Raw genomic sequence first — 15,012 nt, forward strand, 5'->3', positions numbered from 1 at the left:
AACAAGACATTTCTTCTCCTCCCCCTCCTGAATTCTCTATCTCAAAAAATAGTGCTACTGTTCTAAGTGCCCAGGTGAGAAGCTGGAGATACCTTAAATTCTTCCTTCACTGACATATCAGATCTTATAGCGTCCTACTTCTAACTGTCACTCATACCCAGCATCCTTTTCCATTCCCACCCACTGTTACTGCCTAATCATTTCCCTCCTGGTTAAATGCTTAATAGGTCTCTCTGTCACTTGGACCCTTTCCATACTATTCTTCCAAAATGATTTTTCTAAAATACAAAAAAACCTCTTCATGTCACTTGTCTGTTTAAGGTCCTTTAATGATGCTGGGAATGGTGGCTCATGCCTTAATCCCAGCACTTTGGGAGGCTGAAGCAGGCGGATCACTTGAGGCCAGGAGTTCAAGACCAGCCTGGCCAACATGGTGAAAACCTGTCTCTACTAGAAATACAAAAATTAGCTGGGTGTGGTGGTGGGCGCCTGTAATCCCAGCTACTTGGGAGGCTGGGGCAGGAGAATTGCTTGAACCAGGAGGCAGAGGTTGCAGTGAGCGGAGATCATGCCACTGCATTCCAGCCTGGATGACAGAGCAAGACTCCATCTCAAAAAAAAAAAAAAAAAGAAGGGGGTACATGGGGTACATAAATGAGACCCTCTCTATATCCAAAGATATTGTAGCCTGTGGGATTTGATGCACCTTGTTATCCCAATGAGAAGTCTGACCCCTCTTACCTGTGATTCTACCCTCCCATCCACCCAGTTTCTCTGTATCTGCAGGTGAACCAGCTTCTTTGTATCTGCAGGTGAAACCTAGCTCAGCAGCTTACAAGCCCATAGTCCTAGAAACACCTGCAATGAGACCAAGAAAGAATTAGCAGTGACCATGGCCATCAGACTGAGAGACCATTCACTCATTCATTGGTTCACTGATTCATTCAGCAAATATATTTTCAATGTTTACCATGAGCTGGGCCCAGGGATAGGGACTGGGGCTACAATGGTGAACATGACACAGTCTTACCATCAAGAAGCTTCCAGCCTAGGGGCAGAGGAATCCAACTTCAAAGCAGGCTGGGAAGGTAAGGCTGTCTTCCCTATACTCCCAGAACCCACCACACACTCTCTGTGGCTCAGGCCACCCTTGTAAGAGCTCTGTCTACACCGTGATGCTTCCACCAGATTATCTACTGCTGTTCACCTTCCAGGTACAGCTCAATCATTTCACTATCATGCAGGCCTTGTGGTTCCCTGGTTAGGTGGAATGAAAGAGAATTAAGAGATAGCTAAGGCCCTGATCCAGCCACGCAACTCTTTTGGAGGACACTAGAGTTCTTGGCTAAGTTTTCTCTGTTTTATAACCTTCTTCATTCTTATTTGTATTCTCTTTAGGTTCTCTGGTCACGGGATTATTCCCTTCCTCTTTCTGACCTAAAAAATAATCAACTTTCTGGAAATTTAGGGGACTCAGCTAATGCTGTTGTGATTCTCCTTCTTTAGCTTTCAGTTACAGAATGACATGTGACCTCCTTGCAAGGTTGCTATCAGCCTTGTTGTACAAAATAATATGTCCTTGGTCAAAATTTACATTTTGTGCCTCTTATTAAAGATGTGTCTGTTTGCCTGCGTCATCTCTAAAGGCCTAGCCCATCTGCAATGCCACCTCCTGGAATGGGACACAGCTGTTTAACTGAACTGATTTATTCTTAGGACTAAGAGACTGATTCAAGAAGACACGGAACGATATATTTAAATTTGCCCGTTTTTGCTTATCCCAATTTGTTTTTTTCCACTCCTTTGCCTATCTTTATCTCTGCAGCCTATCACCCAAATCTCTGCAAAGCTATCAACTTGGCTTTTCAGATGTGAAACTTTTTCAAGTTTCAAAGTGAGGACTGAAGGAAATAAAAATATTTCACCCCGAAATATACTTCTTTGGCATATTTTGAGGTGGCTGTTCAGAGAGCCAACGAATAGAAGTCACCCTGCAGAGCTGTCTTTTGTGGGGGAAATTTGCATCTGCAGAGAATCTGCATTGATGCAGGCAGAAGAAGACTTTCTCTGAGGCCTTCTCTTGTCCGATCGAGGAAATATTAACTGAGACTCTGACACTTTAAAGATCTGAAAGAAATATTTGCCATCTACAGGCAGGGCTGAGAGAGCCCCAGCGGGAGTGGGCCCTCCATGTCACACTAAGGAACTTGGACTTGGCCTAAAGGGAAGTCCTTAGAGACTTATAAGCAGAAGAATGATGCAGACATGTTTGGATATTAAAAAGAACACCTGGCTGGGCACGGTGGCTCACACCTGTAATCCCAGCACTTTGGGAGGCCGAGGTGGGTGGATCACGAGGTCAGGCATTCGAGACCAGCTTGGCCAACATAGTGAAATCCTGTCTCTACTAAAAATACAAAAAATTAACCGGGTGTGATGGCAGGTGCCTGTAATCCCAGCTACTTAGGAGGCTGAGGTAGGAGAATCACTTGAATCTGGGAGGCAGAGGTTGCAATGAGCTGAGATTGCACCACTGCACCCCAGTCCGAGTGACAGTGTGAGACTCCGTCTCAAAACAAACAAACAAAAAAGGCCAGGCGCCGCTCACGCCTGTAATCCCAGCACTTTGGGAGGCCGAGGCGGGCGGATCACAAGGTCAGGAGATCAACACCATCCTGGCTAACATGGTGAAACCCCGTCTCTACTAAAAATACAAAAAATTAGCTGGGCGTGGTGGCGGGCGCCTGTAGTCCCAGCTACTCGGGAGGTTGAGGCAGGAGAGTGGCGTGAACCTGGGAGGCGGAGCTTGCAGTGAGCCGAGACCGTGCCACTGCACTCCAGCCTGGGCGACAGAGCGAGACTCCGTCTCAAAAAAACAAAACAAAACAAAACAAAAACAAACAAACAAACAAAAAACACCCTGAAATGGGTAGGAAATATTAGAGGTCTCAAGACTAGAAGCAAGAACCAGTTAGAGCATTGAAGAGAATCAGGTCGGGAGTGATGAAGGCCTGAAGTAGGCAGAAGCAGTGGGATTGGAAAGAAGGGACAGTCAGGAAATGAAAGTCGCAGTGATAGATTCCAAACTTAGTTTCATAAGTGGCTTCTGAGATCAGTCTGTGGTGGCTATTTGGTGTGCAATCAGCAAAAAAGAGTTTAGGGCCCAGTCTAGGCTCAGTTGAAAAGAATGATGGGCTAGGAATGGTGGCTCAGGCCTGTAATCCCAGCACTTTAGGAGGCCAAGGTGGGCATGGATGACTTGAGGTCAGAAGTTTGAGACCAGCCTGGCTAGCACCGTGAAACCCCATCTCTACTGAAAAAGAAAAAAAAAAAATTAGCCAGACATGGTTGGTGCTTGCCACCTACTCGGGAGGCTGAGGCATGAGAATCACTTGAACCCAGAAGGTGGAGGCTGCAGTGAGCTGAGATCACGCCACTGCACTCCAGCCTGGGCAACAGAAAAAGACTCTGTCTCAAAAAAAAAAAAAAAAAGATGGATTAGTGATGTCTGCTATGGACACAGAATGGGGGAATATTGGCTCATGACTGGTATTTACTATTCCCATTCTCTGGTAGAAGAAGCGTTAAAATGAACTGTGTATCAACAAGTGCACACTGTGTGAGTCCATGAAGATCTAGAACAGATGAAAGTAATTCATGCTGATAGAAGGCAGAATAGTGGTTTCCTGGGGGTGGGCAGATGGGTAGGTTATTCAATGAGAAGGAGTAGGAGAGAGATTTTTCAAGCCTGGAAGAATTCTATATTTGATCTTGGTTGTGATTACACAGGTGTGTATATACATAAAAATTCATTATGGTATATACCCTTAAGATTTTTGATCTTTATTATATGAATGTCATATCTCAGTTAAAAAAAAAAGTGTGTTGAGAAGCCAGCAGAAAAATTTAAAAAAAAAAGTATATAGCTCCCTATATACTTTGGCCACTTCTTTGATAGTCTTGTCCTTTTATTTGGAGAAGAAGACATAGACTATGATGACCTGGTCCACAGAGGACATCTGGCTGCTTCTAAGGTGATCATACTCCAGGTCTGTCACTTTCAGGATGCTGTGAGAGCTACACTGGCATGTGTGCCCTGTGTCCCTGCACAGTGTTCCTTAGGACCATGGGACAAACCAGCTGGGAAGCAAACCAGGTATCCTTGCTTTCAATGGGAAGAGGAACCCTAGAAATATAATGGTTAGAAATCACATTAAAGAAATGAAAGGACAGAAAGGACATCCCTGATATACAAGTGATTACTTTCGTAAAGCATTGACATTTAATTCTGGACAGAACTTTATTTGCCAACATGCTAAAATATTTGTCAATACACTAAAAGAGTTAAACGTAAGCCTTTTCAGCTATATAGGTATCGATGGCTCTGAAACAAACATAAAATATGTGTTCAGAGGACCAATAAATCCAAATGATTGCAAATAATTGACCAGTAAGAATAATACTAGAATGTTAATTGCACTGTAACATACCTGAGAAGAATGCATACAAGGCTGGTCTGTAAGTTACTTACTTTTATTCCCTTACAGATGAGAAAACTGAGGCTCTGGAAGTTCAGTAATTATACCCAAAACACACAAGCAGTAAATGACAGCTGTGATTTGAACACACGTATATGTATTTTTTCTGTTGTAATACTGCTATCTTGCTGGCTCCTGAAATACCTGTAAGGTATTTATGAGTCGGTTTATTGTCTCTACTAAATAAGCCATGTAGCCCAACAGCTAGAATGGAAATCAGAAAGCTAAATTTGTATTCATAATCTGTCACTTACTCTTTTTTTTTTTTAAGGCAGAATTTTTGCTCTGTTGCCCAGGCTGGAGTGCATGATCTCGGCTCACTGCAACCTCCGCCACCTGGGTTCAAGAGATTCTCCTGCCTCAGCCTCCCAAGTAGCTGGGATTACAGGCACCCAGCATCATGCCCAGTTAATTTTTGTGTTTTTGTAGAGATGAGGCTTCACCATGTTGGCTAGGCTGGCCTCGAACTCCTGACCGCAAGTAATCCACCCGTCTAGGCCTCCCAAAGTGCTGGGATTACAGGTGTGAGCCACCATGCCTGTCCTGTCACTTACTCTTAATGTGATTGCAAATCTTCTCACTTCTTTGTGCTTCAGTATTAACATCTATTATGTAGGGGTAAGTTTGTGTTTCCACAAAACTTCCAGGGGGGTTATGAAGCATATAAAATCAAGCTTTCATGAATTTTAATTAGCTTAAAGAATTTTATGAGATGCTGAGATTTGTTTAAAAATATAATATTTTAATTAGGTTATTTTAAACTGGCATTCCTGGGTAGCTAGAAGAGTACATCTTATTTATTTTTATTTTTATTTATTTTTATTTTTTGAGACAGAGTCTCGCTCTGTCACCCAAGCTGGAGTGCAGTGGCACGATCTCCACTCACTGCAAGCTCTACCTCCCAGGTTTACGCCATTCTCCTGTGTCAGCCACTCGAGTAGCTGGGACTACAGGCGCCTGCCACCACACCTGGCATCCCACCCTTATAACATCATTTAAGCTTAATTACCTCCATAAAGGCCCTATCTCCAAATACATTGAGGTTTGGAGCGTCAACATACAAATTTTGGGGGGACACATTGAGTCCACAGCACCCAGGTTAAGGGTAAAGAAACCGAAAACACCCAGCACTTTGGAAGACTGAGGCAGGAGGATCACTTGAGGTCAGGAGTTCGAGGCCAGCCTGGCCAACATAATGAAACCCTGTCTCTTCTAAAAATACTAAAATTAGTCAGGCATGGTGGCACACGCCTGGCTAAATTTATATCAAATATTAATACAAATTAATGTTTTACTCCATTTGCTATTTATGCTTCTATTTTTTCCATTGTTACAATTTGAGACACAACTGAAAGTCCCTGAGGACTCCTGCCTGATTTCATTCAATGTTTTATCCTAATTTTGGTGTATGTCATCCTCATGTATGTCATATAAGTATGTAATAACCCATAATCTGTTAGGATGAGGGTTTTTATTTGCAAGCAACAGAAACAAACTGGTTAATTTAAGCAAACAAACAAACAAAAAGGAATGTATTCAATAACTTGGAAGACCTTTGCAAGAGTGGAAGACTCGGGTTTGGAAGCTCCACTGCCAGGGAAAATGTCCCTAATCATGCTGTAGAATGTGTCCAGTAGCAACACCACAACAATGGCTGCTGGACAGACCCTACGGCTTGCACTGTTGGTCCTCCTGACCCAGAACATGGCTGCAGGAACCACAGCCATTACAGCCACTAGAAGCCAAGCGGAGCCACTGCTCTTCCTCCCAGGAAGTCCGGGCAGCCCCTGCAGCTGCATGAAAGTCTGGGGCAGGCGCATCTGATCTGTGGAGCCTGGGTCATGTGTCTGGGCCCTAGCTGCAGGAGAAACTGGGAAATCAAGAAGATGGGACTGGGTGTGGTGGCTCATGCCTGTAATCCCAGCACTTTGGGAGGCCGAGGTGGGTGGATCACTTGAGGTCAGGAATTCAAGACCAGCCTGGCCAACATGGTGAAACCCCATCTCTATTAAAAATACAAAGAAATTAGCTGGGCATGGTGGTGCATGCCTGTTGTCCCAGCTACTCGGGAGGCTGAGGCAAAAGAATTGCTTGAACCCGGGAGGTAGAGGTTGCAGTGAACCAAGTTTGCACCACTGCACTCCAGCCTGGGTGACAGAGGGAGGCTCTGTCTCAGAAAAAAAAAAAAAAAAAAGTATCTGGTATTTTTGGCTTTTATTGTGGGAGGGGACCCTGCCTCAGCAGGTAGGGGAGTCCCCAAACTTAGGAGGGAGGTATAGATGCTGCATGATAAGAACCAATGGCAGTTGTCCACAACAAACAACTGATACATTCTCTTGTTGATGGACATTTACATAATTTCCAATTTTTTACTACAGTGAACTGCTACAATGAAATTTTTGCACATTTCCTATGGTATAGAATTTCTCTGGATTATTTGTACCTTCAGCTTTGCTAGATGTTGCCGTATTGTTCAGCAGAGGGTCTATTTGCCAATCATATCTTTTGCTAACATTTGTCTCCATCTGTGGCTTGTCTTTTCCTTCTGCTTATGGTGTCCTTTTTATATGGAAGATTTTTATTTTAATATAGTTAAACTAATTAATCCTATCCCTTATGTTTGTAATTTTTTGGTGTGCATTTGGTTTTGAATTTATTTTCAGTAAGGTGAGGTGGCTATGCCTGTAATCCCAGCACTTTGGGAGGCCAAGGTGGGTGGATCACCTGAGGTCAGGAGTTTGAGACCAGCCTGGCCAATATGGTGAAACCCTGTTTCTACTAAAAATACAAAAATTAGCCAGGTGTGGTGGTGTGTATCTGTAACCTATTACAGATTACTGTAATCCCAGCTACTTGGGAGGCTGAGGCAGGAGAATTGCTTGAGTCTGGGAGGTGGAAGTTGCAGTGAGCAGATCATGCCACTGCACTCCAGCCTGGGTGACAACGCAAGACTCTGTCTCAAAAAAAAAAAAAAATTATTTTCTACCTCAAGGTGATAAAAAAAACTATCCTGATGTTTTATTCTAAATGTTTTATTATTTGGCTTTTCATGACTAGCTCTTTACCTGGAGTTTATTATGGAAAGTAGGAATCTAAGTTAGATAATCAGCTGTCCCAGCACCATTGATTGAATAATCCATTCCTCCTGGTTTGTAATTCGATCTCTGTTGTAAATCAAGTTTCCCCATGTTCCTGGGCCAGTCAGGTCTTTCTATTTCTGTTCCATTGGTCTATTAACTAGCCTGGTGCCAATAGTACAATATCTTAGTTACTATCACATCATAAAAACCTTAACATCTGATAAAATGAGTCCTCCACTTCCCCCTCACCCCAATGTATTAATGCTATTTCCAGAGTGAGCTATTAGCTATCTTATATCCTGAAGAGCACAATGACAAACAAAAAAAAAAAAGAGAAAAGAACTTTCGGAGTGTGTGGTTTGGTATAAAATATGGGTGGGCCATAAGAAGTAGCAAGAGAATTAACAACATCTTCGCCAGTGGCTGGGTGCCTGCAGAGAGCTGAGAACCAGAGGCAGAGATTTAAATCAAAGAGGTCAGATGCATTTTTTTTTCTTCTTTTTTTTTTTTTATTATACTTTATGTTTTAGGGTACATGTGCACAATGTGCAGGTTTGTTACATATGTATCCATGTGCCATGTTGATTTCCTGCACCCATTAGCTCGTCATTTAGCATTAGGTATATCTCCTAATGCTGTCCCCGCCCCCCCCACCCCCCACCCCACAACAGTACCCGGAATGTGATGTTCCCCTTACTGTGTCCATGAGTTCTCATTGTTCAATTCCCACCTATGAGTGAGAACATGCGGTGTTTGGTTTTTTGTCCTTGCGATAGTTTACTGAGAATGATATTTTCCAGTTTCATCCATGTCCCTACAAAGGACACAAACTCATCATTTTTTATGGCTGCATAGTATTCCATGGTGTATATGTGCCACATTTTCTTAATCCAGTCTATTGTTGTTGGACATTTGGGTTGGTTCCAAGTCTTTGCTATTGTGAATAGTGCCGCAATAAACATACGTGTGCATGTGTCTTTATAGCAGCATGATTTATACTCCTTTGGGTATATACCCAGTAATGGGATGGCTGGATCAAATGGTATTTCTAGTTCTAGATCCCTGAGGAATCGCCACACTGACTTCCACAATGGTTGAACTAGTTTACCATTAAAATCCTACAAGAAAACCTAGGCAATACCATTCAGGCCGTAGGCGTGGGCAAGGACTTCATGTCTAAAACACCAAAAGCAATGGCAACAAAAGCCAAAATTGACAAATGGGATCTAATTAAACTAAAGAGCTTCTGCACAGCAAAAGAAACTACCATCAGAGTGAACAGGCAACCTACAGAATGGGAGAAAATTTTTGCAACCTACTCATCTGACAAAGGGCTAATATCCAGAATCTACAATGAACTCAAACAAATTTAGAAGAAAAAAACAAACAACCCCATCAAAAAGTGAGCAAAGGACATGAACAGACACTTCTCAAAAGAAGACATTTATGCAGCCAGAAAACATATGAAGAAATGCTCATCATCACTGGCCATCAGAGAAATGCAAATCAAAACCACAGTGAGATACCATCTCACACCAGTTAGAATGGCCATCATTAAAAAATCAGGAAACAACAGGTGCTGGAGAGGATGTGGAGAAATAGGAACACTTTTACACTGTTGGTGGGACTGTAAACTAGTCAGATGCATTTGAATTAAAGCTCTGACCTCCACCCTGTAAGAACAGGCTTCTAAGACTCTCAGCTTCAGTGACACTATTCTTGTTTTCCAATGACCACTGACTCCTCCATCCCCACCTTTCCTTTCCTGGGGCCTATGGCAGGTAAACACAGCGTGGCAACATCAGGTTCCTGGAGTGGCAGTCTGAGCATCCCTGAATAATTCTGATGTGTCAGCTGGTGTCTGTGGAATCATTAAAAGTCAAGTTTCAAGCTACAACCCTCTACTTCTGCTCAAAAAGGCATTTTAAGTTCTCGCTTTGAGCAAAGCTTCCAACCTCCTGCCTCAAACATATCGCAATGAGAGGTAAAAGAGAAAAAGAAGCAATCTAAAGGACAAAGCTGCACTCCAACCAAGATGAACACCCTGTGCATGGAAGCCCAATCAATAGACTTGTGGGGCTGAAGCCACAGGCTTGCTTGGCTCTAGGTCTAGAAGCAGCAAAAGCAGATATGAATTTAGCTCTTGTGGGAAAACAGAATAAAATAAAATGCCCCTCTCCAGGCCGGAGAGCAGGGTGGGGGATGTTGCCTGTTTTGCTTCTTGAATCCAAGAACCAGGGTAGGGCTTCCACCACTCCGCATGAGGCTAGAATAGCTGCTGTCTACTCCTGCTTGGCCACATGATGGCTCACAGGATGCTTCGTGCCCAGGCAGGTGAGAGAACATGGCCACGGCCACCCAACCGGGACTAAGCTAAACTGCTTGCTGGCCTGGAGATTGGATCTGCAATAGTCCTAATATTGATGAAGTGAGACACCCAAGCCACCATTATTAGACCTGGTTCAACCACTAAATGGGAGGAAACCTCGCTCATGTGCACACACACCCACACCCACCCACCTGCCCCAACACACACACAGAGAAAGAGAAAGGAAAAACCTTCCACTCAAGATGAGCTCAGAATCCAAAATTCCAAAACATACAGAGAAAGCTAATTCTATTTTTTTTTATACGGAGTCTCACTCTGTTGCCCAGGGTGGAGTGCAGTGGCACGATCTCAGCTCACTGCAACCTCTACTTCCTGGGTTCAAGCGATTCTCCTGCCTCAGCCTCCCAAGTAGCTGGGATTACAGGCATCTGCCACCACACCTGGCTAATTTTTGTATGTTTAGTAGAGACAAGGTTTGCCGTGTTGGCCAGGCTGATCTCAAACGCCTGACCGCAGGTGATCCACGTGCCTCAGCCTCCCAAAGTGCTGAGATTACAGCCGCCTGCCACCACGCCAGCTAATTTTTGTATGTTTAGTAGAGACAGGGTTTCGCCATGTTGGCCAGGCTGGTCTCAAACTCCTGACCTCAAGTCATGGTGCCATCTTGGCTCACTGCAACCTCTACCTCCTGGGTTTAAGCAATTCTCCTGCCTCAGCCTCCTGAGTAGCTAAGATTACAGGCATGCACTACCACGCCGTCTAATTTTTGTATTTTTGGTAGAGATGGGGTTTCGCCATGTTGGCCAGGCTGGTCTCAAACTCCTGACCTCATGATCTGTCCACTTCAGCCTCCCAGAGTGCTGGGATTACAGATGTGAGTCACCATGCCTGTCCTTAAAAGTTATTTTAAAAATGTATGTTTAGAATCCTAAAAGTAAAAAATGACAGAATAAATAACTGAAAAAAAGGATTAAAAGACTTTTAGTTACCATAGGATGAATTGGACACTCAGGTTTACTTTAACTCCTTGCTAATATCTTACCACAGAGACTATTAAAGGGTAATAAAGGTAAAAACCTAAAGGCCTATTTTATCAAGTGTTATATCAGTAAGGATGCCTTTCTTTGGCTGCAAGTAATGCAACTCAAACTGGCTTACTAAGGACACTTACGGGCTCCCACAGTTGGAAGTCTAGGGGCAGGGCTTTGGGGGTGGCACTGCCCAGTGGCTCCATATCCATCCCCCTCGTCCTCTGTGTCAGCTTCTTCTGCAGGAAGGTAACAGATGGCCAACCAGCTCCAGGTCTCACACCTACTCAGAACAACCATTACAGAGGAGAGTGGGCTTCTGACCCCAGCATTCCAAACCAAAAGCCTGGGACTCACTATGTCTTGTGTCACATGCTCACCCCCAACCCCACCAACCAATGACTGTTGCCAGATACATGAAAATTCTCAATTGCCTTAAATCCCAAGGCTCATCCCTGGAGCTTTGGCTGGGGTCAACTGCCCCCGATGCATCTGGGTGATTGAGGGAATGGGCAGACACTAAATAAACCCAGGGTTCTGTGAGGAAGGACGAAGACGGAAATGACTCCAGTATTCAATTAAAAATATTCACTCAATGCTGTATGTGGAAACTATTTTTAAAATGTTGGCTAGGCATGGTGGTTTATGCCTATAATCACAGCACTTTGGGAGGCTGAGGTGGGAGGATCACTTGAGAACAAGAGTTCAAAACCAGCCTGGATAACATAGCAAGACCCTGTCTCTACAAAAAATAAAACAATTAGCCAGGCCTGGTGGTGCACACCTGTAGTCTCAGCTACTTGGGAGGCTGAGGTGGGAGGATCTCTTGAGCTCAGGAGTCTGAGGATGCAGTGAGCTATGATTGTGCCACTGTACTCCGGCCTGGGTGACAGAGTGAGACCCCATCTCTAAAAGAAAAACAAATATTTGCCAATGTCACCACAAATATTATAATTTAAAATGTGCACTTTCTGAAAAAATTAGAAACAAAGCATAAAAAGTTAGGGAAAGGGCTATGTTAATACTAGTTCCCTTGTAAATTGTTATTTGTGTAGACCGTGATAGTAGATAAAACTCTGACACCCTGCTTATGGGTTGCCTCACACTATCAGTGACTGTTTTCCTTTTGTCAAATAGCACTTAGGTAGACAGTGCTCACAGTAAGTTCTCTGACTGAATATCACTTTTAATTTATAGTCTGCTCTAGCCTTATCAAAAAACCTGCACAGTGTTGCATAGACACCCTTTTTCTTTTTTATCAGTGGTAAATGGGCTTTAAAAATAATTCTGTCCTTATTCTCAGAAGCATGTTGCATACTGGGATGGATGGTTCTGGAAATGAAGGGATGTTTACCCTTGCCACTGTAATTCAATGCCATAAATGGTGACTGTGAATCATTACAAAAAATGTGGCAACTTGCTTGTGTCTAAAAGGAGCAATTGGAACTAGAAAGTATGACTACATAGGGACCTCGTAGGTTCGTTAATTGATCTGTAGCTAAACCTTAATGTGTTTGTGTGTCTGTTCATTGCCCTCAGCATTTCAAGCCATCTAAATACTACCGTAAAAACCAGCATTTTCCTCCTGTGCATTGACTTCTCATGTGAAAACAGTTACTGAAGTTGGCAAAAAAATAAATTTTAAAGTTTGGATGAAGGTATTTTTGGTCTGTTTACTGCTCTTCTCAGGTTTATTCAATAAACTTGCATTTTGAGGGTTGTATCGGCAACTTCAACTTTAAATGTGCATCATGGTGGAAGGTGCTGAGTTTATTGGAAGGGAATGGAAAGACAAAGTTACCATGAGGAGGATCCACAGACCACGTCCTAAAAAGAAATTGGCTCAGCCCTCCATGAATTGGGTCTTTGGGCTACTTAAAATAGAAGTAAACATTTTTTAAAAGTTAGGGAAATTAACAAGCCTCTCCGTTATACCCATAGATACATGGAATCTCACTAAGTTTTTCAGACACATGATAAAACAGCATACATCTCTCACTTACAGGCGGAATATAACATTAACCATCTTGCATTGAAGAGTTACAGATTGGTAGACACAGTGCCAAAAACTTGATAAGCTTGTCTCATTTCATCCTTACACAACCTTGTGAAGTAGGTATTATTATTGTGCTTTTTACATATAAAGAAACAGAAGCTTATTCTGCAATTATAGAGGAAGTAAAAAACGAAAGAAAGAAACAGAAGCTGGGCGCAATGGCTCACGCCTGTAATCCCAGCACTTTGGGAGGCTGAGGCAGGCGCATCACCTGAGGTCAGGAGTTTGAGACCAGCCTAGCCAGCATGGTAAAATGCTGTCTCTACTAAAAACACAAAAAATTAGCTGGGCATGGTGGCTCACGCCTGTAATCCCAGCTACTCAGGAGGTTGAGGCAGAAGAATCACTTGAACCCGGGAAGCGGAGGTTTTGGTGAGCCGAGATTGTGCCACTGCACTCCAGCCTGGGTGACAGAGCGAGATTTCATTTCAAAAAAAATAAAATAAAATAAAGCTGGGTGAGATGTCTAATGCCTGTAATCCCAGCACTTTGGGAGACCGAGGTGGGTGGATCACGAGGTCAGGAGTTCAAGACCAGCCTGGCCAACATGGTGAAACTCCGTCTCTACTAAAAATACAAAAAAAATTAGCCAGGCATGGTGGCGGGCACCTATAATCCCAGCTACTCGGGAGGCTGAGGCAGGAGAATTGCTTGAACCTAGGAGGAGGAGGTTGCGTTGACCTGAGATTGTGCCATTGCACTCCAGCCTGGGCAACAGAGCAAGACTCTGTTGAGAGAGAGAGAGAGAGAGAAAAAGAAAAAGAAGAAGGAAGGAAGGAAGGAAGGAAGGAAGGAAGGAAGGAAGGAAGGAAGGAAGGAAGGGAGAAAGAAAGAAGAGAGAAAGAAAGAAAGAAGAAGAGAGAAAGGAAAGAAAGAAAGGAAAGAGAAAGAAAGAGAAAGAAACAAAAGAAAAGGAAGGAAGAAAGGAGAAAGGAAGGAAGGAAGAGAGGAAGAGAAGCTCAGAGAGGCACATTATTGCAGAAGTTCACACAGCGAGTACATTCTGCTTGTGTCGTATCAGGACATTATGCTGTTGTCCCTCCACCAGGTATCAGCCTATCCATCGCAAGTCAAACACAGGATTTGGTTGGAAATGGAACTCCAGCATGGAAACCATACGGAGGAGTGATCACAGGGAAGATAGATGTTCTTGCACATGGTGCTTATTTTTAATGCATAGGTTAGGTGAAGTCTTTATGTTTTTTCATTCAAGATTTAGAGTCCAATTGTGGATTTAAAAGTCGCAGTTAAGTTTTTGCAGGAATAAATAAAGCCCTTATTTAATTGGTATTAATCTCTTCAAATGTCACTGCTACTTTCGTAACTGAGCCATAAAAATAATTTTACAGTGACATGTGAAATGATTGGGTTTTGACTTGGTAAATTTGAAAGTCTGAATAAACATTTTGGAGCTGCCTTGCACAGTGCCTGTTCGCTTCATCGTTGCAGATTTTAAAGGATTGGGTTAATTTTGTTATTTGCACACAGTTCTGGCCTGAGGTCAAGGGGCCATGATATGGCCCCAACCCTGCCTATCATCTGTGTCACCCTAAGCGCCAGCAAAACCAAAGTGCTCAGTATTCCTACGATTTGCCTGCATTACCTCTCCTACGTGACTTTGCTCCAACCCCTGCGTTGCTGCACACTAGCTGTGTCTTTGGGCAAATTACCTAGCCTCTCTGAGCCTCAGTTGCTTTAGCTTTAAAATGGGGGCTGGGGAAGACAGTGAGGGTTATAATTATAATTAACTAATTATAATTAATCACTCAGGTGTGTTGTGAACATTAAATGAAATCCTGCAAGTAGAGTGTTTAGCATGGTGTCTAGTGTATAGTAACTGGTCAGCAAATGTTAACTATCCCTGACATTATTAGGGTCATTACTATCCTTCTCATCACTCATCTCTCCACCTAGAATACCCATCCCTCCCTACCTGCCTATCCCAATTCTCCCCATCACTCAAGACTCTGGTCAAAAATGC

This window comes from Hylobates moloch, unplaced genomic scaffold, assembly GCF_009828535.3.
Source record: "Hylobates moloch isolate HMO894 unplaced genomic scaffold, HMol_V3 SCAFFOLD_12, whole genome shotgun sequence".
In the NCBI taxonomy this organism is placed as follows: domain Eukaryota; kingdom Metazoa; phylum Chordata; class Mammalia; order Primates; family Hylobatidae; genus Hylobates; species Hylobates moloch.